This window comes from Oryzias latipes, chromosome 17 (genome assembly GCF_053564925.1).
Source record: "Oryzias latipes strain Hd-rR chromosome 17, Olatipes_Hd-rR_3.1".
Classification (NCBI taxonomy): Eukaryota; Metazoa; Chordata; class Actinopteri; order Beloniformes; family Adrianichthyidae; genus Oryzias; species Oryzias latipes.
The window spans coordinates 27,514,566-27,540,000 of record NC_136253.1 but is presented as its reverse complement, the minus strand read 5'-3'; the positions used below and the strand labels follow the sequence as shown (position 1 = coordinate 27,540,000).

The 25,435-nt window shown below is 39.5% G+C and overlaps 1 protein-coding gene across 2 annotated transcripts in view; it reads left to right on the top strand.

Moving 5' to 3' along the window:
• ece2a (endothelin converting enzyme 2a) overlaps positions 1-25,435 on the top strand; it is a 76,859-nt gene that overhangs the window by 44,977 nt on the left and 6,447 nt on the right. The gene's annotated exons all lie outside the window — the stretch shown is intronic.

The window sequence follows — 25,435 nt, the reverse complement described above, 5'->3', positions numbered from 1 at the left end:
GTCATATTTGGGTACATTTGGGTATATCATACAAATATCATGTCATAATATAATATAATTAGTACTCTTTCTTCATGTATCTGACCACTAAAAAAGATGTGGTTTGAATTAGACAAAAATGCAACGCAACATCAACGATGTTCCTTTTTCAAACAGTAAAGGCAGGATAGATGGAACAGTGGCTCATCCTGGCCAAGTTGAGATGCATTCATTGTTTCGCATTATACCTGTCTGTGTGCATCACATTTTAGCTGGTTTGAAGATTTCTACAGTAAAATAATTATTTCAAGTTGTGACGTGTGTTGGTCTTAAAGTCCCACTCCTATCATCTTTTGATTTATTGTAAAATTCTGTTATAATTCAGTTTTAATTACATGTACATAGCCCAATATTACAACACAGTTGTCTCAACAGGCTTCAGTGTACAAAATCAGTTATAAAATACAATAGCTGATTGATCAACTACACTAAGCAGACTAAACTAAACACGGCATCCATGCCCTTAGACCCTCCTTCTTAGTAAGGAAAAACTCCTAAAAAAACAAAGCAGATTCCAGGAAAACAAGGAAGAAACCTCAGGGATGTTCACATGAAAGAGGGATCCTCTCCCAGGACGGACTGGCGATGTAACAGCACTGTTAAAGAAGATCTAGCTTATCTAACTCTACAACTACATGTTTGAATAGTGTAGTGGATGGGCTTCCTCTAAATGGAACTGGGCAACGGTTTGGGGCGCGAGACGAGCCAGAAGCGAGGTGCACGGTCAAGTACAGAAGCAGGAGCACAGACGAGCCAACTAGAATCTGGAATAACCAAAGGATCCATTTAATAAATAAGAATAAATAATAAAAAAAGAGGGACAACACATGAATCGTACTGCACCAAACGGAGGCATGACGAACTAAATGATAAATAAATGATCAAGAATAGAGGAGAGGAGAAGTAAATGAAAATAAAGGCCAGAACCCCAGTGAACCATACTTTCCCCAGCTTCTAACTTCTTGCAGCCTAGTAGCAACTAATTGTTATTGTCATTGAAATTTTATTCTTAAACGCATGAATGGCTTTCATGTGTGTGGTTCATAGATTTTTTTTTTATTAATCTGAATTATTATTAGAAAAATAGTAAAAACGGAAAACTCAGTTCAATTGAAACCAAGTAGTAGTTATTTTTCTTGTTTCCCACACGTTACTATGTTAGCATTGGATAGTTTTTAATAAGCTTTATGCGTGTTGCAGCTGTGTTCCAACATTCATCAAAAACAGAAAAACATCTCCAAAACAAAGTGTCTCAAATTAGAACACAAGCTGTAACACTGAGGGAACAAATTTTAAGATGGATGATTAAATCTTTGTAATGAAGGCTGGGTTTATATCATGAAACGGTCCTGAGAAAAGGCGATGTTTAGAGATGGATGACATCAATCGGTTGTTCTTGGTCCCGCTGTGCAGAGCTCTCCTCTGCTCCATTACCAAGAAGCCTAGATGCCTGCCTGGAAGATGGACCCAAGGGAACATTCCTATTAAGACACAAAGCATGCAAATAAACTGTGGCTCTCCCTCCTACAATTTTATATAAACCTTTTGCATTACACCAGGGGTGCGCTGTCTTACAATTCCATAAAAATTTTGACATGCATGGCATTTTACAATCCAATGATTTTAAGTGACTTTAAAATAAATTTAAAGCATTGAAATGACGTTACTGTACAGTAAATTGCAAAATGCATTTAAATGATGACATCAAAAACCCATGACAATTTAAAATACAATTGATTTTTTTATTTAATATTTTATTAGAATTCATTATAGTATTAGAATTCATTTAGATTTGTAGATTTAAATATTGAATTCTAAATTGCAAAGTTTATTTTCATATTCCAAGCCCGAATTGGATACTTATTTGTCAATTGCAAAATGCATTTTCAAATTGCAAATGGAATTGTACATTGAGGATTCCATATTATTTTGAATTATGACTTCCATAGTTTTACACTATTTTGGAAGTGTGTACTGCATGTGTGCTTTAGTGTTTTGATGGTTGTGTTTTCAATGCTGTTTGAACCTTTTGTTCTGGGCTAAAGTGGATCACAATAATCCATTCGATTCTTGCACTCACTTTTTTTATCACGGCTTTTCCATGTTTGTGCAAAATACAAAAAGAGACAACTAATCTGCTCAATTCGATTTCTGTAGAATAATTCTTGGCAGAAGATCAGAATGATTCATATTTTATTATACCTTTAAATATTAAATTTTTGTTATTTGAGCATGTTTGCTGAGTTTATGTGCTTTTATTTTGAAATGCGAAAGCCATACAGGTTTAAGACTTTCACTTTAGTCTGAAAAAAAATTATAAAATTCTAATGCTGGAAGATTTTTAATATGTTTCTTATGTTTCTAACCATATCTTGAGGGGCCTTGCATAACAAACTTTATTATTTTCTTATTCTGCAGTTCTTAAACTCTTGCTCCTATTTAGGTTTCCGTCTTACCTTTAGCACAGAGGAAGGATTTCCTACATTTGGGTTGACTTACAAATGCTTCAGTATAGGTTAAGTGTAGTTACAGTCATATTGCCTTTTATCTACATACATACATAAAAGTAGGTAACTGGGAGAGCCACCACCAGTGTATGAATGTGTGTGTGAATGGGTGAATGGGCCTGTGACTGTGAAACGCTTCGGGCCTCCGAGGAAGGTAGAAAAGCGCTATATAAGTAAATGGTAAATTTGCCATTTACTGGTTTGAACCAAAATCACGTGGAGTCATGGCCCCATTTTGCTGTTCAATTTGAGACTTCGTAAGCTGAAATGCAAAAGAGCTGAAAAAGGATGCAACAATGCAACACCTAAACTAAACTCTGGTTGTTTTACTGGCTACATTAATGGTTTTACCAATGCCAAGTCATATTTTGATGTATTTGTTTGGATTTTTCTCATGAACATGCAAAGTGGAACATTCCCACTCCTGCACAACATGGTGTTATAGTACAATGCGGTGTACACTGTGTTAAAACCTTCCGAACGCTGTGCTAAAGCTGTGAAATAGTGCATTTTAAAGCAGCTATAGTTTATTTACTGCATTTGAACATGTCTTTGCTGTCTGGAGGACTCTTTCGTCCCTTTTTTTTTTACACATGTGCAGCTCTTTTTACGCATGTGTGCGCTGACAGGAATATTCCAAGATTCACTCTGGAAATGGATATGTGTATGGATCATTGTTTATATGTTTCTGCCTTTGAATTTGCCTACCTGCTGCTTTACATGGGCGTTACTGTGTATGCATGCCTATCTCATTATTTCTTTAACCTGACCTGTGTGAGTACGTGCGCATGAGGATGCTGGCTGGAAGAACCCACTCCTCCCCAGCTCCAGTAGGGGAAAGTAGAGCACTGGAGCACACGTGAGATGCAGAAAGCATGTGCGATTTCAATACCAGCTGCGCATGCGTAGGGGTGTGAAGACAGTGTGTGTGAGTGTATATGTGTGTTGCTCGTTCTCACTTTTTTTTTTCTTTGTGCACATTTGCTCCTCTTATGTGTCGCTGCATTGAAGAAATGTTTGCTTTTGTGCATTTTCCTTCTTTTACATCATCTTTGTATGGGATTTGCACACGTGCTTGCATCTATATCTGTTTTCTATGCACGCGTGCATGCTTACGTGTGTGTGTGTGTGTGTAGAGGTATGGATTGCTGAGTGTAAGCTGCAGGCTCTCTAGAAATTGTCCCATAGCTCTGAAATAATTTTCTGCACATGCTCAGTTGTGTACAAACACCACTCACAGATGGCAGATGTCCTGTCCTGCATGTTTAAATACCATCACAGAAACTGTACATAATGTGCTAGTAAACTAAAATGGACTGCATTCACTGGATATGTGTTATAGAGTGTAAACATGTCTCCTAGTATTGTTTAACCTTCAATGTTTGGTCTGTTAAAATGTCATGTTTAAGCATTTTTACAATTTAGCTTTTTAAGAAAAAATAAAGCTTTTAAATTTTTCTTTAAGAAATTTTACTACAGTCTAATTAATAATTGTTTTAGTGCAAAACATTTGAAAAAAGTTAACCAAATTTTTCAAATGGGCAATGTTGGTTGGTTTATTTATTTATTTATTTTTTACTATACCAAATTCATTGTCCCGATCTCATCCCTGATCCCATCTGCACCGCCCTCCATGTGTTTACGCTTTCTTTCTGTGGATGCTCTCGTTAATCCAGCATTGAGGTCTATCCCAGTTGTGAACAGGGAAGTCCCCGGAGCCAAAGCCCTCCCTCTGTTCCTATGTTTAAGTATAATCCCTCGTCCCCTTATTTTTCAACGGCCACTTGAATGCAGGCATGCCTACTCTCTCACACAGTCACAGAAACCTGTACAGGTTTGACACACAGCATCAACATCAATGAAAAATGTTCTCTGACATGCTGACAATTTCCCCACGGTATAAAATGTAAAAAAAAAAAAGTCGAAGTAATCCGCAGTTGTACATTGTTTCATTTTGTTCAATCAAGTTTTTTCTTTTATCTTAATTTTTTCAAGTAAAATCAATTGTAAAGAGAAAGATTAATAGCCACAATAAAACTCCAGTTAACCATTTTTAACTAAATAGGAAAAAAAAAAGTTGTGACAGTGCATAAAAACCTGCTTCTGCTCAAACTACAGACTTAAAGACAAGAAGGCTTGCCCTCTTCATTGTTGCCAAGACGACCAATATCGACTACAGAATGGTGTTCCTATGGAAACAAAGGATGCTTTAAGGAGTCACAGCATTAATTAAAAAAGGGGAATATAAGTTAGATGGATGAGAGAGATGGAGGGGTTAAGGGATAGAGAGAAAAAAACATACTATATTATATAAAAATGGGAATGTCTGTGGTTACAAACCCTTATAAAACATACTTGGAGATGTTCTTTTATGTGTTCAGAAAGTTTTTATCAGTAATATGCTTATGCTTCAATCCAAACTCACCTTGAAAAGGTGGGAAAAAAGGGGAGTTTCACAATTAAAATGGATGCATGGAAACAGAAAAAAGGAAGTGTGGAAACAGATTTGAATGCTGCACATTTTCCTAGAAATGTGTGGAAACTGTTTGTTACACCTGAACCTTTTCCTTTTTGCCATTGCCAGTTATTTTTGGAAAGAGTTCATCGACGCACTGTTTTCTGTTTTTCCTAAAGTCTTCACTTTTCCTCTGCTGTTCATCAGCACTTTTACAAACTGCTTAACCCATAAACATTTTAATGTCGGAGTTTTATTTCTTCTAGCAAACTTGCTGCTGGATTTCCACGTCTAAAGGCTTTAAAACTGGACAAACTCCGTGTTTCAGACTTTGTCCAATACTTTTCTCTTCTTTGTATTTTAACTCAAGACTTTCTGAATTCAGGCAAGTCAACGAGACTTGATTTTAATGGAGAAGCTTCACAAAGTTCTTTTTTTTAAGTTTTAAGATTAGTTGAACATTTTTTTTACAAGTCCTTATCTTATAAGATGAGATAGCTTCCATAGTGTAGTGTGTAGCCAGTGCAGTTTTACTTTCAAATACTTGATTTGAAATACATTATGGAGTCAGAGAAATAAGCATACAACCACGTGTGTCTTTATGATGATGTATTCAGCGCAGAGGATCAGGGGACATTTATCTGACTTAATGAAGAATAATGCGCTGATATAACAGGATCATCCGTGCACTTGTTCTTTTTTTCCCCTTGTATAATCTTTCCATCATAGGTAGCCTTTTTTTCATTGAGGCTGTTTTTACATTGACTTGTGTATTCTTGTTGGTTTTGTCAGCTTTACCCATCAGAGTTAACGGTTAACTCTTATCGCGCTTTCACACCATCAGTTACGACTAAGACCAGGGTTTGTTGGTTTGGATAGTCTGCATTGATTGGCAAATGTGAAAACTCGAATTGCACAGGGAGAATCAAAGCATGGAAGGGAAGTAAAAGGAGTAAATTACATATTAGTGACCCATTTTACAAGGAGTGAAAAAAACTGCCCATAGCCTAAAATAAAGAAGAGGAACTTGCAAAAAAAGATGTCTAACAGAGGAAACATGCTGTAGGAAGGAGGTACCTACACTACATTTTTCAAGGTCTCCTATAGTTTAGTGCACCTTGTGTATGAAACCAGTCTGTTCATTCTCTGCTTGTTAATATTCCCCCTTAAATCCAGTGTGCTTTATAGTACAAATTTATGGTAATTATTCAAGTCAGTTTAGCCTTATCCAGTCTTCAGTTTGCCTCAAAAGTATTAGTATCAGCAAGTATTAGCATTCTCCATTCATTTTAACCAGGGGCAAAGGGGGGGGCAGCCCCCCCCTCACCCATTTTTAAGTCAATATGAGTATCATTGACAAAGAAATCATCAATACTCCTTTATTTATTGCAAAAAATAAAATAAAAATCAATATTTTTAAAGAAATCTAAACGATGATAATAAAATTGTTCTTGGTCCTTTTGTTTGTAATGGCCCTCCACTCTGGTGTTTCGCCACCCTTCCCAATTATTCTGCCCCCCATTTAAAATGTTCTAGCTGTGCCCCTGATTTAAACTGAGTCAGCAGGACTATTCTTTTTTTTTTTTTCTTTTAACTTGTCCTCTCCAACAGCTGGGCAAACAGATGAGAGCTGAAGGCCTCTTGTGTTGGACATATTTTACTTTAGCAACAGGGGTTATGAATCTTCTGACAAACCAGAGGTATGTCTGAATAAACCCCTTTTGTAATCAAGGCCAAACTTTATTCATTTTAATCGTATTTAAACATCTTTGGTGTTGGACCGGACGCAAAAGGAAAGGAGGGAAGAAGAGAAAGGGATGTTTGAGAGGGGGGGATAGGAGGGTGATTATAAAGGGGGGGAGGGGGGTAAATCCATGAAGCAGCATAAAGAAACAAGTTTCTCGATGGTTGTAATCATTACAGTGAGGTTCAGAGGTAATACAAGTCTATAAGGGCGGGGCCTGTCCACACACACACCCAAATGCCACAAACATACCTGTTGGCTCCAAAAATGTCCATAAGTCAACATGTACACAGTATAAATAATGTTCACACACGCATACCTATGCCTTCAAACCAACTAGTGTGAAATATTTCATCCATTCATGCAAAGTATTTGTGCAAAGGTGAGCTAACACCTGTACTCGAGTGAGTGTTTATGTTCTTCTAAAATAGATGATGGAATGTAAAAAGGAAGAGGGAGAGTGCCCAGTCCTCCTCACACCAAGACCCCCGCCGCAGCAACAGCGGCAACCAGAACCCCCCAACACCAGCACGGTAGCAGATAGAGAACAACCGCTCCCCGGACGACCACATCCGCCACCCAGGCCAGGACCAGCTGAACCGCCAGGGGGGCCCCCAAAGCCAGAGAGCAGGGAGGCATGGGGGGACAGAGAGTGCAAGCTCCAGCCCAACCAGGAGAGCAGCCCCCCCACCGCGCCGGGAGGGCCCAACGCGGGGACCCGCCCCAGAAGAGTGCCCACAGCCTCAGACACTTCACCACCACCCAGGAGTTCTGGGCAACGCCCCACGCTCCAGGCAGCCACCCACCCGGCCCACGGTTGGTCCAGGAGAGAGCAAGGCAGGGGCCAGCCATCCCCACCCAGGAGGAGGATATCCAGGGGAAGAGGGGGTCCACAAGAAGTGTTGTAAACATGGCCCAACCAGGCTCGCCCACTGTTGGAAATTTGGCGAGGCCCAGCGCTCAGGGGCAGGGACCAGAACCCACACTACAGGGACACCCCCAGGCTCAGATGTGATGTGATCCCCGGCTATTGGTTTTGCCACATAACTCAGGGATCCCTCTCCCTGTGTCGAGAGAGGACTGCCTGACCCAGGAAGCCAGCACCCAAGGAACACGGCTGCCATTGCAGAGGGCCTGGTAACCCCCTCCAGGGATGGGGTTGGGGACAGATGGTCCGAGGTCCCCCCTTCCTTGTGAAATGCATGTGTGTGTGTTTGTGAGGGTGTGTGTGTGCATGTATTTTTGTTTGTATTGGAGTATATATTTTTAGGGGTAAAGGGTGTGTGTACTAAGGGGGTGCAGTTAAAATTGGCGGGTAGGGTACTGAGAGGACGTCTCCTGATTACTCACAGTGATGTCCAGGACTATTCTGGAGTGAAAGCGCTGTGTAAATTGTCAATAGGTATGAACATGCTAAGTGTGAGTCCTTCTTTTAGCCTCAATGTTTGTTTAAAGTGGTAATCAGCCCCCATTTTGACAGCTGGCAAAGCTTCTAGTCTACTATAACCTTCTCCTGAATAAAGTGGATCAAGCAAAAAGGTATTTCTGCATTTTGGACATGATTTGGAAGTGGCTGAGAGCATGAAAAACAAAGCAAGGATTTGTTGTCTACGGATGAGATGCCTCATATGTGTTTGCTGGAGAGGGAACTTTGACACCCCCCTACAGAGCAAAGAGCAAATCAATCATGTCAGTAGTTGGTTCCTTTTTCCTCCATATAGCTTTTACGCTCTCTGATGTCCGAAGCATTTGCTGTCTATGGAAGTCAGAGGGAAAGGCAGAGCCTGATGATCTCCTGTTTGCACATCCATTCCTCCTCACACAAAGAAGATTTATATGAAAATGACTTTTTCTGACTTAGTAGTAAAAGTGTCATATTTCAGCTTTTAAGCCTCAGTTGAAGTAGAAAGGCCTGTTTTGTTTGGTAACCACCACAAAGGTATCCTGCTGCCTGTATGCACTCACTCACTAGCAGGTTATATAATTTATATGTTGTTTGTCTCCTAGTAAGTGGCTCTCTTAATGAAGATGCCTCATGAAAACTCAGGGAGAGGTTCGGTGAACCTATTTCATGTTTATAGGACATTACTTTTCTCTTTTTTGTTGTTTTTCTTGTTAAATTCTCTAACTATTGAAAGTTTGAATTGCATTTTTAAGAAGCACAAGAAGCTGGTTGGATGAACTGTGAAAGGTATTTAGGATCAAGCCTTGCTGTGTTCACACCAAACACAATTTATACATCAAATGGCATATACTTATACAGCGCTTTTCTACCTTCCTCGGAGGCCCAAAGCGCTTTACAGTCACAAACCCATTCACCCATTCACAAACACATTCATACACTGGTGGCGGCTCCGCTGCCGAACACTGGCGCCAACCTTCCACCAAGCTCGATGCTTGTCCAAAAATGTGATCATTAATTTGATGCTCTTCATCACTACATGGAAACATTAACTGTATATCTCATGGAAGGCACAACTGGAAAACATGATTTTCATTGGAGTGGGTCTTTAAGTTACTGCAGTGCTTAAAATAAGAAAGAATGGTCCTTCATAGCAACCAAGAGAGACTTTCTGCCACAAAGGTGGTCTTAAAAGCCCCAATAAATGTCCAGGTTTTTACATATTTTTTGTAATCCCACCACTATGACGTACACAAGCCCTTTTAACTATAATGGCAAACCTCAAAGATATAGAAATTAGGAAAAGGCGATGCCCAATTTTTGGTCAATGTAGACCATTGATTTAAGGGAGTGTTATGCTCCTAATTCCTTTGGTGTTGTTCCCGAAGTATGGATACTTTCCAACAGATAACCCAGTAGTAGGGCTGCACGATATGAGGAAAACTCATGATATGCGATATTAGTGATTAATATTGCGATAACGATATAATTTGCGGTACATAAACAAATAGCAATACAACCAAAAACATCATTCCCATTTCAATGCAACTGCTTAAAAATTATACTCCAAACTACCCTCGTTGAAATAGGAGGCAAACATCTAACATAAAAGGGTCCATCTGATTGGTCAAATGCATAAAGGGATTTATTGTATTCGTTAAATGCTTGAAGCTGCCATAAGATTGTTTTCCACATTTATGGTAACCATTTATTGGAATTTTTGCTGTCTTTTGCGATATGCATATTGCACAGCTCGCGATAACGATACATTTGGGATTTATTGTGCAGGCCTACCCAGTAGCTAAAGGCTTTTCAGCTTTTTTAATGGTAATAAATTAATCTAAGCAGATGTAAGTAATATGAAAGAAAGAGAAACATCAGGCTGAAGGAAATGGGTAATCTATTTCTATTACGAGTTTCATCTAGACAAGGCAAAGCAATTTTGTAGTTTGACTCAAAGATCTGTCCTTGTGCCACACTGGTGCACACACACGAAAATCTCTCCTGTCTGAACTTCTCGCTGTTCCTTGTCTCCCATCCTTATCGCTGGCATACACCCACTCAGTTCCAGGTCAACAGCTGTTCAGGGATTCCACTCCTGAACATCTGCCCGCCGCTGTTAAACACACCAACAGAAACCAAAAAAATAAGTTGCTGCACAAGCGTGAAAACAAGTCACAGCTCCCAGATGTGTTTGACTTCATGAGCACATATAAAAAAAAAACATTAGCGTTAAAGGAACTCATCTTTTTTTTCATTAGAGGCCTGCACTGCACCAAACTGCCTTCTAACAACCTTGACGTATTTATATCTGACACCTTTCACGCTGAAAGAGGCGTGATGCTGTGACGGTGACTTGTGTGTCTCCATCACAGCAGCTGTCAGCAGGATTTCACCAGACGCTGCACTTCACACATTATCTAGCAACAGTGAAGTCATAAAGAAATCTATAAATCAGATTTGGGTTTCATAATCTCTGTTTTAGACACGTTAACATCAAAAATTCATATGAAATTAAATAGATGCTGAGTTAGAAACACAAAATTACAATATTTTAATAAACATTTTTCCACGTATCTTTGTGTACATTTTTTATTATTTTCCCATACTGAGATGTGCACGCATTAGTCAGCATATACACAACAGGTAAATATGAAAAGTTTAGCTTTTTGTGTTGGTCTTGCCTTTTCTTGGACAATGTGGTGCTTTTTAATTTGACCAATAAATTATTGAAATCCCCCCTTCAGCTATTTAACTGCAAAGCTTTTTTTTTTTTTTTTTAACTTGTCCTGGACAACAGCTAAGCCAACAGATGAGAGCTGAAAGCCTTTTGTGTTGGACATATTTTACCTGAAAGAAGAGAGAGGGATGACAGATGGGGGGTAGAGGGGTGATTATAGTAGCGAGGATAAGATCATGAAGCGTTAGAAAGCAACAAGTTGCTGGAGCTTTATAATAACAACTGACAGGTTAAGATGCATGAAAAATCAAAAATGGGCGGGGCCTGTCCACACACACACACACACTCAAACTCAAACGTTACAAACACACCTGTTTACTCCAAAAGTGTTCGCACATACACAAGTGTACATGGACATACTACCACTAACATTCACACATGGCTACTTATGCATTCAAACTAACACATGTGAAACATTTCATTCAGTCACGCAAACTGTTTGTGCAAAGGTGAGATAGCACCTGTGCTCGAGTGAGTGTTTATGTTCTTCTGGGGTGGATGATGGAATGTAAAAAGAGGGAAAGAACCCAGTCGCCCCTCCACCGCAGCAGCAGCGGCAGCCGGGACCCCCCCAACACCCGCACAGTACAGCAGATAGGGAAAGACTGCCTGCCGGGCAACCACATCCGCCACCCCGGGCAGGGCCGGCGGGACCGCCACTGTGGCCCCCAACGCCAGAGAGCGGGGGGGGCGCAGGGGGCAGAGAGTGAAAGCCCCAGTCCGACCCATAGAGCAGCCTCCCTACCGCGCCCAGGGGGCCCTACGAGGGGCCCCGCCTCAGGGGGGCTTCCCAAGCCCCAGGAGTCCTGCCAACTGCAAAGTTTTTACCTTGGAATCTGAAGAAAACAAACTGGAGGTTGTATAGACTTATTACATTGAAAGTTTTTTTGGCCAGTTTAATTAAAAACTGGGTTTCAAGTCTGCCTCTGATCATCTTTTGATCTATTTCAAAAACATTCAAAGTGGTCCCTTTAATTATGATTTACCGTTTCAGCTAAAATAAAAAAATACATTTTCATTTTATAGGACATAGTTGCTGCAGTAGTTCATTAGAAATTTCCCTTTTAGATGTGGGCGGGATTGTTGGCACGGAGTCAGCCGCCCCCTTCCCATCATCCATCCGTTTATGTGCTCTCCTGTTAGCTTACAGCCCCTAACACCCCCAACCTAACATTATCAGTTCAACAAAAATGGTGAGCAATGTTAAAGGTGTCCAGCTCGGATGAGGGAAATGAAGACAAGCATGGATCAGTTTGTCTGCAAGTGGATACATCAGATTGAAGTGGAGCAGGAAGCTTGTGGCTTGCCATAGTGACTTCTATGTCACACTTGCATGCTTTTTTCAAGAGCATTCTGCACATATCTGAATTAAGAAAAACTTAGAAAGGCAACTGTCAGATTAATTTTTTTTATGTATGTCCTCCATCATCAGAAAAATGACACAAGAACATGTTGAAAACACCAAAAGTAGGATTTTTATCGGAGCAGGTCTCTAAGTAACGAGTTTTGGCAAATTTCTTCTGTCTTAGTGGGAAAAAATGCATCAATTTAAAGTATTGCTTTTTGTCGCTACAACCAGTAAGCCAACAAAACGATTTTATTTTTGAAAATATTTTTATAATGTTAAATCAGATGCTTTTTTACGTTTATGTTGACCAAAATGTGAAAACCTTGTTTTATGTGTTTATTAGCCAACCTGTCAATGAAACAGAAACAGACCGCACGTTGAGTTGCTCATGGATGTTCTGTTTGCCCATCTTTGTAATCATCTTTGTTTACACTGCAGGCACTTGTGTTTGTGTTACAGTCATCTCGGAGGAAGTCTGACCAAACTTGCAGGGACAGAGCCTCTGAGCCTCATGCTGCATAAATAAGTCACAACCTGAATGTGTTTGTGTTTATGAGTCCATCTGTCTCACACTGCTGCCTTTCCTGACTGTTCTGTGCGACGGATGGATGCTCCAAGGCTCCGACTGTGACAGCAGTGAAATAACCTGGAAGACTGCAGCACAGACTCAGCCTGGGAAAGATTAAAGAGCTAAATGAGGATGAGGAGGGGGTGAAGTGGGTGTGCAAGAGACGTTACGGGAAATCAAATGTTCTATGCCTGGTTAGTCAGTAATTTCTGGGAAAGCGCCTCCTACTGTATGTGGACATCTGCAAATGAGTGTGAGGCTCAGATATACCTGATGTAGGCTGCTTGCCGCCTCCTTGTTTTTTTCTCGGTCACAAACAATTTGTTCTGCTTGCTGCTCCACTTTGTTCACAAGGTTATTGATCTTTGAAATTCTAAATTAGCTCCTGCTCTGAAAACAGGCATTCATCCCTCTTGTTTTTTTTTTCTTGAAGGCTTTCCCTTCACTCATTTTTCCACTAGCTTGAATCTTTTCTGTAAATAAAACCCAACGGTAACTCTTCGACACTCAAATATCAAAAAAGAAAATGCAAAAAATAATGTTTTCCTGATATCTACGACTAACCAAACATGTACCCAGCTGTTTTCATCGTGGTGCTAATATAATAGCGGATGCACACGGCCATCAAAAGAGATAAATGTATTCCAATAATGCAGTGCTCCTCTTTCCTGCGGTGTTACACGTTCATTATTGCAAAAGAAAGAAAGGCAGAACAAGACGCACACTTTCCAGCTCTAGCTTTTAGACATGCTTCAAAGTGAAAATTTTCACTGAAGCCATCGTGACAAACATTTTGCGTTACTGCTTGAAATGGAACTTCACACTTAATTTGAGGCCTTTACTTTCTCCGTGTTTTTGCTTCTCTCACTTATTTTTTTTTCTCCTTTAGCCCACTCTGCCTCTCCCTAAACAAAATCTCCACCACCCTGACTCCTGAGCCTGTTCTAGGGCCTGTTTCTATAGCAACAGGTTACTATGGAAACTAGGTGACAGTGCAGCGTATCCCATCCCAGCCAGCTACTGCCAGGCGGGAGGTGTTTGGAACAAGAAACTTTTCTCCTTTAGATTTTGGATTTGTTGTCTTATTTTTGCTGAAATTGAAATTACAGTTGAAGAAGACAGTACATCCGAATACTAAAAAAAAAGGATAGTATGGAGGCATAACTTGCATGCAAGCAGGATTCACACATACCATCTGGAATATTTTTTACATTGAAACTCTATATATTAACAGGGGTTTGGATGGCAAATTAAAAACAATTCCCAATATAGTTTCACTTTAACTGGCCTAAAAACATTTCAGCCTTATTTTGACAATTGTTTTTTTTAATGCAATAAATATCTAAACCTTCATGGTTTTTCCCCACCCCCACCACTGCCAATTACAGATGAATTTTATCTGGAAAACTTTCATATTCGTTCCTCCCTATTTTTAGCTTCCCTTTGACCGATTCTGAGGCTCTTCTGAATTCAAGCCTCACTGTTTGCAGAGAGATTTTCAACATCAAACATCAAAACCAAAAAGGCACAAAGGTCCAGAGGTTGGTTCACATCTAACAATGCAAAGGAAGAAATTTGACTGAAGGCTGCCATTTTCAGAGCAGTCCGTAATTCTCTGAATTACCTCCACTTGTTTTGGACCTTCTGGGATCACAAAATAAAGTTAGTTTGTTCTGACCTTAGCTTAGTGGATCTGAACAAGAGGATCTTTTGGACACAGCTTATTTGTTTCCAGATTGTTGCTCAAGTGGCCTATTTAATTATGAAAAACAACAGCTTGGGGGCACATTTCTACAAAACAATCATGGCTTCTTGAGTCTGTTTAGTCCCCAATTAGATGAAGACACTGGAAAAACTGAGTAATGGATGAGCAGTGCAATGGCAAGCTGTAGTGAGGGGATAGCAGTTACTGCTACTATCAGTGAGTCATGTGCTTGTGCACAAGAATTTGCACACAAAAAAACTACGTAAATGATCTAACGTCTTTTTCCCTGAAAGTATTAATATCACCCAAAATCAGGCAAAAATGTTAAAGAAAAGATTTTTTATTTTTTGTATTCAGTGGCGCACATTAAAGAGTGGAGGGTCTGTGGAGATCTAACAGGCAAGCTGCAGCCCCCTCTAATGCTGCTGCTGACCTGGTTAGCAGCACGTGATGACTGGATGCTGCTCTAACAGTCCACAAGCTGCATACTCCGCCTGAAGGATCGACTCCTGCAATAAAAATAGCTCCCAAATAAAAGCAACGGCTTACCAGCGTCTGTGCAAGACGAAGCATGTTCAGGTTTTACCCAACCACCTTGGCTTGTGGTCATCCATTAAAACAGCTTAAAAATAAAAAGGGGTAGATTTTATTTATTTTTTCCACTTTGAGGCTTTGTACAGTACAGTGCTACTTTCTTCGGCTTTGATGCTGATGGCAAGATGCAAAGGGATTTGTTCAGTCCCAACTGGGATTAGCTCTGGGAAAAGCACCCTTGATGTTGTTTGTCATTTCTGTTCGTAGGAATCAAGCCAGCATTCAACTTAAAAAAACGTGCAGTCAGCATAACTTAAGGCAAGCTTGCCTGCATGCTGCTCACATCAGCATTGGAATTACCTCTGATAGCAAAAACCTTGTTTTATTTTGTGCGTGGCACTCTTAAGCATTGTATCAACAGTTATGTTATCCTATAAACTGCAGGAAAACACTCCAGTTCTGAAGTATTTTTAGTTTCCATCCCAGCATTTGCATCACGACCTAAAAAAAAAAAGCTTCCATAGTTGTGCGCTTCTCAAACAAAAGCTCGTCTGTTTAGGTTTCTGAACTGCACAGTTGTGTTCTGCTATAAACGTGACCCAGACATGTGACTTCTGCCCTATTTCGTCTAAACAAGTCGTACAAAAATCCCCTTTTCCATGTTCCACTTCTTTGAAATCCCAAAATGGGAAAGAGATTTGAATATTTCAACTGTCTCGTTATTTCAGCTTTCAAATCATTTCCAGGTGAGGGGTAGGATATATCACTCTTTGCATCAATATGTTTATTTATTTTGTGGCTTTTGAACCCATATAATTTTAAATATGTTTGTCTGATAGTTATGCTTTATTTTGTCCGATTTATGTTTATGTTCTCTAAAAAAATGAGTTTGTATGACTCAAAGCTAAAAAGGTTGTGCATATTTTTACATATCATGTTGGCATTTGTTAGAGGGCGTGTTTGGCTAAAGGCTGACAAACCAATTGACCTAAATTAAAACTCTGCAGCACATTTTTCCTATAGGATTCTGCATATTGGTCAGAATGTGGCAGGTGCATTCATGACGTTGCATGTTAACTTCACAGAAAAGCCTTTTCCTCCAGCAATGCCTGGAAACGTTCCAGCCTCTATTTTGTCCTCTTTTGTGCTGTATTTTCATTGTGTTGCAAAACTTGTGACTTTCTTGCTACAGTATAATTAATCCATCTTTTTGACTCTTATAGCAGCTTTTTTTCCAAAAGAAAAAAACAAAACAAGCAACTAGGCCTGCACAATATACCGCAAATTTATCGTTATCGCAATATCAAGCTGTGCAATATGCATATCGCAAAAGACAGCAAATTTGCAATAAATGGTTACCTTAGATGTGGCCAAACAATCTTATGGCAGCTTGAAGTGTTTAATGGATTGAAAGAATCCCTTTCTGCATTTGACCAATCAGATGGACCCTTTCACGTTGTTAACTAATCGGTTGGCGCCTATTATGTTGTATGTTCGCCTCCTATGTCAACAAGGGTCATTTGTTGTATAATTTTTAAGCTGTGGTAATGGAATGGGAATAATGTTTTTGGTTGTTTTGCTAATTGTTTATACACCGCAAATTATATCGTTATCGCAATATTAATCACTGATATTGCATATCGCGAGTTTTCTTCATATCGTGCAGCCCTACAAGCAATGCATTTAGCTACTTCTTTAAATTATTGGAAACCTTTTAAGGCTACAATACGAGTAATTTTTACTACAAAAATTGTGAAATTCAAGAAGTTGATTTATGTTGGGCTGATTCTGAAGTTTGAAGGTGTCACAGGTGACTCATGAAGGTAATAAAATGATGGTTTGTCTAGCCCGTTGTAGCTTCAACTCCAACGGATGTTTGTTTATCTCTGTGCGCTGCAATCAGATCCTGCACCCCATGGGTTTTTGCAACAACATTGCGTAGCATTTTTAAATCCCAATCAAATCTCACTTATGATATTGCAGCCTAATGGTTAGGAAATTCCTCTGGCTGTTGATATTGTGTTAAAGGCCCTTAACCGGTGACTCAATCTCACTCCAGTCACTCAACACCAGCTCCTGCAGCTACTCTACGCACATGTTGAACAGTGAGGGGGACACAGAAAACATTCATAAATTAACTGGAGCCAGGGGTAAGTCCAGAGCAGGAGTTCCCGAAGAGGAGTTGCTTCAAGGAAGACTTCCTCTAGCTGACACCGTTGGCATTAAACATGATTAAATATCTACTATCTACCAGTGGATGTTTTTGTGGCCAATAAAGCTGTGGATTGGCTTTACCAGCCAGATAACATTAACATTAAAAATCATGTTCTTGTGGCCTTTTTCTGATGATGGATGACATTTATAAAGAAAATTATGCTTAAATTGTATTCCTAAGGATTTCTTTATTCAAATCGCTATGAATCAGGAGCAGACAAAAAAATGCAATTTGACAAAGCTTGTAATTGTCACTGGAGACTTTAACATATAATGTTAAACACTAGCAAAGGGATAACTTCTAAGATGCCAACTAATTTTTATACAAGGATTCACAAATAATATAAATGCTTTAAAAGTTAATTGACATGTCATTATTTTTGATTGATCCTACACAATTTCAGGCTGAAGGTACTGCATGAACAAAAGTTTGATTTAGAATATTTACGCCTCATCTGCAGCTTTAAGAGCTTAGTTTGACTGAAACCCTAAGAAAAAAACTGTCTCAGGTTGTTTGGATCTGTATAAAAAAAGTATTATGTTGTTATGGAAACTGGTTTGCCCACGGCTGCAGCAGTCCTGTGCTTTGCAGGAGTTTCCTAACTTGTCTAACGTTCTCTACAATCACTCAATCACAGGTAACTGTGCTCCAGGTCTGGCAGGGGGTCCATTCAGCACATACAATGACAGTAGAAGCCCTCCTCCAGATTTTTATTTTCTTTTATTTTCTTCTTGGAAGATTTGTTTTTATGCCTTGCGTATCCAAAAAATAATAGCATTTGTAAATAATGGAGTAAACACAGACATTTGACCCTAAATGATGGATTTATTTCATTTTGTGTCCCTGAAAAACATAATCTCTAACCAATTTCAATCAAATATGTTAATAGGTTAAAATAAACTTGATGTTCTCTTTATTGCACAGCTGAATTTTATACAAATTCTGCTATAGGATTCTGAAATTCAAAACTAAGATGTTTCAATGTCTCTAAGCAAGAAGGCATGGAACTGAAGGTGCATGTTTATTTGGATGTATTTTAGCTATTTTAATCTTTCCCTAAGGCATACTTCCCTATATTAAAAGTTGCATCAGCTACTACTTTGCTACAGCTGCTACTTTGAAAACTTTGCTTTCCAAAATCAATGATTTTTGATCTGTAGGAGAGCTGGAGCCCTGATGTGGGATAAGGATCTACTCATAGCACACAGTGTCCCATGTTCCCGTGTTCTAATTTAGGGCTGGGCAGCTACAAGCCCCAAGGGCCGGCGTGTCTGCATGATTTCCAGATATCTGTACTCTACTGGTGGAGGATTACCTGGATCAGGTGTGTCCAGCCAATTAGGACATGGCAGTGCAGGGTATGGTGGAAAACAAGCAGGATTGCAGCTCTCTCCCAATGTCCAGTTGATGCCAAAGTACAGATTTGGACGCTGTGATGACTCAACTCCAGGTCGAAACGCCTGCAAGAGCAATGGCACTGTTTCGCTGACCTAGAACATTATTGATAGGCTGTGACCCCAAACGGCAAAACATGAAATTCACACAATTACTCCAAATTCTACATTGATTTTAAGTCTCGTGGATTCAAATGGATGACCAAACAATGTCGGCACCAACAAAAAAATACCTGAAAACGATGTCTCGGTGTTGTAGACAAGCTGTGGCATGACTTACTGCTGACAGGAGGAGGAACCATCGCTGTCTGTTAGCGGTGTGCAGCCACAGATGGCAAAAGGAGGATTTAACAGAGCAAAAGATGCTCAACCCCCAATCGTGTTATCACCATGGATTAAATGGTGGAATATATTGAATGTTTATCTCACTGTATTCATTCAGTTTTTCCACCACCCCTGTACAAAACATGCTAAAACCACAATGATGCTAAAACCACGGGTTGGTGTTTATCTCACTCATTTTCAGCTTGAAGTGGAGAGTTTATACTATTTTAGGCATTATTAAGCAAGTTCGTGGATGGATCAATAGCAAATCAATTTACACAGATTGACACAGATTACACAATTTACACGTGTCCAAATTTAGGAACAGAAGCCCACCAGAAGAGGGGATTGCTTGAAAAAAAGCTCAGATAGTCTGCTGTATAGGAAATATTCCACCGGTTGATCCTCTTCTTAAATAAGAACAGCCTTTGATTATGAAACAAAGAAGGAGTTTAAAGAGAAATCGCCCTAACATGCAGGTTTTTATGCGGTGGAAAGATCTCTATGATCCCAACTGTAAAAAATTCTAAAAACAAACTTCTTAGCCAGGTTTCTAACCAGAATTTAACATGTATGAGTTAGAGTCCCAACCAGCTCTGCTAATGTATGTTTTTTATCTTTGTTTCTGGATTTTCATTATTTCATTCTCCAGTTAAATAAATTGTGGTTACACCAATAATAAGCACTCATAGTTTGATTGTTTGTATGTGTTTCCACTCCGTATAAAGACACACTGCTCCTCTAAAAATTCCCATCTCCAATCTCATTGATGTCACATATTTAGACCTATCTGGAGCAGGCCTACCCTATCAATGCAGGCTTACTGGGGCCCTTGAGGTCCAGTGAGCATCTGTGTACTCGGATACTCGTAACAGCCCTAGTCATTTCTGTCTGAAGTCACAGCTGACCATATAGAAGAAAATTATCCGTTCAAACTTGCATCAGCAGTAAGTTATTATATGTACATATAATACCTACACAAAATACATCTGTTCCTTTATAATATTGATAATGAAAAGCAAATGAATAACCTTTTTTGAAATCTATCATTTATTGTTTTAATATTTTAAACAAAGTAACAGAAGAAAAGGTTGGTCGATTATGGATTTTCTCAGAAGAAACTTGTAAAAATAGTTGCCTTGGAGCCCACAGTTTATGTATGTGGCCCTGACGCAGAGCAGTTCTGGGTTGAGTCTTCCTCAAAGAGTTTAACATGTGATCAGAGGGAATTGAAGATCAAACTGAATTTACTAGAATGTTGGCACAATCCACTCAGTTCGAGTCTGAGACATTTCTTCATTCATTAGTCCGGTCATTGAACACCACTGGAATACAATCCATTCATGCATCAAGGGCAGATAAGGTCCATGTGATAAGGTGCAACATGTTCAGTGCCACGATAACACCATTTCTGTGGTTTCCCTGTGCTAGTGGCCCACTAAATGAGGTGCACTGTGTTAGTGTGCTGTGGGAACCTTAACTTTGCTGTCCTGTCCTTTTCTCCTCCCTTGAGGAACCCTTCTGCAGACAGACACACTGGCCCACTTCTAATTTCTGCTCTGCCTTTCTCACCATGCCTCCCTCCTTCTCCAGCTGCTGCCAAACTCTTTATCTACGACTGCCCATTAAAACGGATGGAAACAATTTCACTGATGTAGTTGTTGCTGTTTTGGCACTTGGTGGATCCACAGTATGTCACTCTTAATGGACTTTGCATAGCTGTCTGGGAGCTTATAGCACAAACAAATGGGTAATTATGTGAAGTAGTAAAGCATAAGCTGCAGTGCAAGATGAGCCAAACTAAAAGTGGCTTTTGAGCACCTGGGGTCTTTACCTAAAAAAGTCCTTATGGAAAATTACAATTAGGGCATGAATTAATTTGTTAAATATTTTTTACTGAAATAATGAATTGTAAATATGAACAGTAAATAAAGCCCAAACTGTCTTCTATCTGTCGATCTCTGGCACCATAGTAGTAATGATTACTGCTGTCAGACATTAATACATTTCAGTGAATGGCAATAAGATTCTTTTTCTTAAAGATTATGAGCAGAAAATACATATTAGTACTCAATCTACCAATATACTACTCACAACAGGTTAAAATATTGTGAAAAACTCAGAGGATGTTGTGTACAAGGTCTGAAGATGAGGGCTTGAAACGTGGAAGCCCCAAACATGTCTATACACACACCTATGTAGACTTTTCATTGGCCGTGGCCTCTTGAACAGGCGCTGCTGAGGGCGGTGTGAACTTAGCTTGATAGGTGATAGGTGATGATCAAAGCAGGAGTGGATGAAGAAGACTACAATTCTGCTGCAAAGTGGACGGCCAAAAAACTTACAGGGGATTGTCTGATACTGAGGTCAGCAGAGGTCACCAACTTTCTTTTCAAACTTCAGGTGGCCTTCAGGTTAGATCTAACTTATGGTGAGTATAGAGTATCATTAGATTGAGTAATAATAGGCATTTTTATTGCTTTTTTTTCTCGATAAAGTTGTGATACCTCTATGTAGAAAACTTGAGGCCATTGAACAGTGAGTGTTGTAAGTTAAACAAGAATGAACTTTGACCAATCAGGGATTTGGAAGTGACTTTGGGGTGGCATCCTTTTCAAAGCACAGAATTGCCAACCGTGTGAAAATTGATCACGGAGGAGAAATTAATCATTGCGGTTTGTGCCCAGCTGGAGTTATATGACACCAATCTTTTATATATCCAAACAGAACTGGGAAAGAAAAAACCTGGAGTAAGATTCACGAGATTTGCCCCACTGGGATATTTCACCCAAACCATTTCCAACTGTAAGGGGCACATGTGCTAGTAAACAGTAGAGGGGAAAAAAAGAAGAAATAGCCTTTATCTGCTCGTCCAGTGTGAACACCGTGGGCTAAATGCGCGTTAAAGAGCCCACATTTGGGGCGTTACATGCTTGGTGTGGCGTGGCCTTACAATGCCCGGCTAAAATTCACTAAACTCCTGATAGCAGGCTGTTTTAAAAAAAAAAATGTTTGTGAACATATGTGGAGGTGTATGTTTTTAAGTGATTGAAATACCGGAATTTAATTGTTTGGATGGGCGAGTGGATATTTGTGAACATTTTGTGTAACCGGCATGTTTTTGTCCTAAAATGTTGTACTAATTACAGAAGTTCAAATATTTTTACACCCAAATAAATAATAGTATATATTTTTCAGAAATCAATGTAATAATCTATAACAGCTCAAAGCTTATGCAAAAACAAGAACACAAACAAATGTTCATACTGCATTTAGGAGATTTTCTCCACACTTTTAATGCTAGAATCATATTTAGATTCTAAGAAAAGTGAGGCACAGATGATATCAAGAACAAAAACAGGAGGAACTCCCTTTTTTCCCCCTCGTGTTCTGCTGTCTTTGAAGCCAATCGTGTCACTGTATCACCCACTCATTCTTTGCTCCAGTTTCTCTGCTGCTCTTTTTCCCTCTGAGTTTTAAACACTTTTGAACTGTTCTGGAAGGCAGATGAGATTATTAATTACATATTCGCTGACTCCATGCCTTTCCACCCAGGACAAAGTTTTCCACAAAGTCTGCATCATTATTCTCATCCCACTGAGCCAGGAATAAGCAAACATTTCCTAATGAATCCAGCTTGTCTGACCGCAGCTTCTTTAAATCTGGGACTTATAAAGAAATGGCGACCGTGGATGGGGCAGAGTCAAAGAAGTCTTTATGGAGTTAATAAACACACAAAAATGATCATCCAAACGTGCTTGAAAGACAGCGCTGGGAGCAGAACAGTGGGCTAGTGTGGGTGTCTGAAGTGCGCCTTTTTTTCCTTTCTCTGCTGGTGTGAAAAGTAGTTCAGTAATTAAAGCAAACCTCTTTCTTGTCCCCAGTGGAGAAGTTAAGCCATAAACCATGAGGAGTCAGTGAGGGGGAGTGGAAAGATAAAGAAGGGAGGAAAAAAAGAGAGATAAAAGCAAGAGACGGTTATTTTTGATGAAGAGAGGTTTTAATTTAAGCCACGCGTGCCAGTTGGCCGTGAGGGGAGGATGTGAGATGAACGTGAAAATGCTGATTTTTCAGACAGACTCACAACACACAACATTTATGCATTGTGCAGAATTAGCCTGAAGACAAGTGTTTCTCTTTTCACAAAGGGGGTAGCCACATCAGAGCTTTCTGCATCAGCATTGACCCTGTTCAGAGCTTCATTCGCTTCAAAATTCAAATTCCTTGTCTTTCTTGATCTCCTGCATTCACTAAAAGTAGCATCAAAAATAAAGTTGCTCGCAAAAAAAAAAAAAAAAACCATTAAAACTATAATATTAGAAAGTAGTGATACATAAAAGTCTTAATATTTTAGTTTGTCTTTACTCTCCTGTTGCAGAACTTTTTGGAATGAGGTCTGAGTTGGGTGTTTTTGTTTAAAGTGGTATCTCATTATGACCTACATACATTAGAAAGTTTTGTTCCCATGGCAACGCAAGGTGTTACCAGAAGAGCTGCATTATTCTAAAGACAGGATGCCGTTTTCCTCCCCTACACGCTCACACAGCCAGCTGTATCAGACAGTGATGAGAGAGGAGGATGAACCTAGAAGTCGCCTTGGTGACACAGTGTGCGCTCGCCGCAAAGCTCAGGGAGATGAGAAGTTTTGTTCTGAAGTCAGGATTTCAAAGATGTGGAGCAAAAGAAAAGAGGGGAAGAGAAGCTTTGTGATGTATAATTTATGTGTGTAGTCAGTGGGCGGGTTGAGGAGGAGAAATTTGTGGGAGGAAAGGTGGGTGGGAAAAGGGGAGGAGGCATGTGGTGGGAAGAAGGGTAGGGGAATCCAGAGCAGTCACGTTTTGTTGTTCTTTGCTGCTCCAGTTCTTAAATCAATGGCACGAATGAAATTAATACTAATTGTATTCCTTTGTATTTGTCACAGTCAGAAAAAGCTCCAAGACAAAAAAAAAACCCTTTTTAAAAACTAGATTTTTACTTCAGACTTTTTACTGAGAACATTTTTTGCTTTGCAGGCCCCTTCACTGAGATTTTTAGTCATTAAAATTTTATTGACATAAATTCCAGCTTTGTCCAGTTTAAATTATTTTTCCCAACAAAATTAATGAAAACTTAATAACTAGCTGGATTTTTAATGTGATTTTATCAAAAACCAAATTGAATGGAAACTCTGACGTCGGTATTGAAGTCAAATCAATTAATAACTTTATTGGTGATAATCAACTTTGCTTGAAACACAAATAAAAATGGAAATGGCCCCTTAAAGGGCAGAGACCAGGAAGAAGATGAGGAAATGAAGGATAAATTAGGGAGGATTTAATTTTTTCTTTTTATTTAGAATTGCTTAACTTCTCCCTGTTGCTCTCACTCATTCCCTTTTTTGGCTCTTCATCTCCGCAATACACTTCTTCATTTTTTGCCATCCACATTCAAAGCTGCAGGCTACAAAAGAAGTGAAATAGATTGGGGGGAGCACTGTTGATTGCAGATCCATTTTATGTCATGGAAGGAGGTCTGCAGAGCAACATGACTCCAGCAAACACGCTCACAGAAGACAGAAGCAAATTCATAAAACGTGGTGTGAAAAAGTGACCTAGATTTAAAGCCCCCCATCTATTCTTTGGCTGTTCGCCCCACTTTGGACATGTGTTTGCTTTGTGCACAACAGCCATGTGGACGTATGAGGGTTTATTTGATTTTTTATGTTTTGGTAAGTTTGTATACGGATGTAGGTGTGCATCAGAGAGGACGGTAACCCTGGACTGTGCAGCTCTGCTCTCCACAGATTGCATTCACTTGTTGTCTTTACACATTGATCATCTCCGCCTCTCCCACAGTGAAGTGGGTGCAGGCTCAGAAAAAGATTCACCTCCACCTCTGCTTGCCCCTCAGAAATCCTCCAAGCTTCAGTGTCCATTGTGAAGAAAAAAAGAAAAATATACATATGTATATTTTTTTATTTTTTTTATTTATGTATTTATTTTGGTAACCTCAACAATCCTCTGTGTCCAGCCTTTCCTCTTGCTGAGTATCGAGCGCCTTTAGATGTTTCCACTTCTTTCCCCTGATTTGAATGCTTGTCTCTTTAACGGTTTTCTAAAACATTTGGAAAACCCTCCAAGTCAAACAGAAGATACAGTTATTCTGTCTTTCTTCATAGCGGATAGTTATACTTTTGATCAGATAAGTCTAACAAATCTCATAGTACATATAGATCTTATACCAAAAAATAACTGTCCCATGCAAGCTTTCCCTGAATTGACCCGGTTCAGACACAGCTTTAGTAGCATCACTGAACAGGGCTCATTCTAATTCCACACCAGCTTTGTATTTTAAAAGCCTGTTTTGCTGCAGATACAATTCTACAGAGACTGTTTTTGACTGAGCAGACAGGAAATCTTCAGAATGAAAAAATAAAAGATTTTCAAAATAAAAACTCTTTACATCCTTATGAATGTGTGAA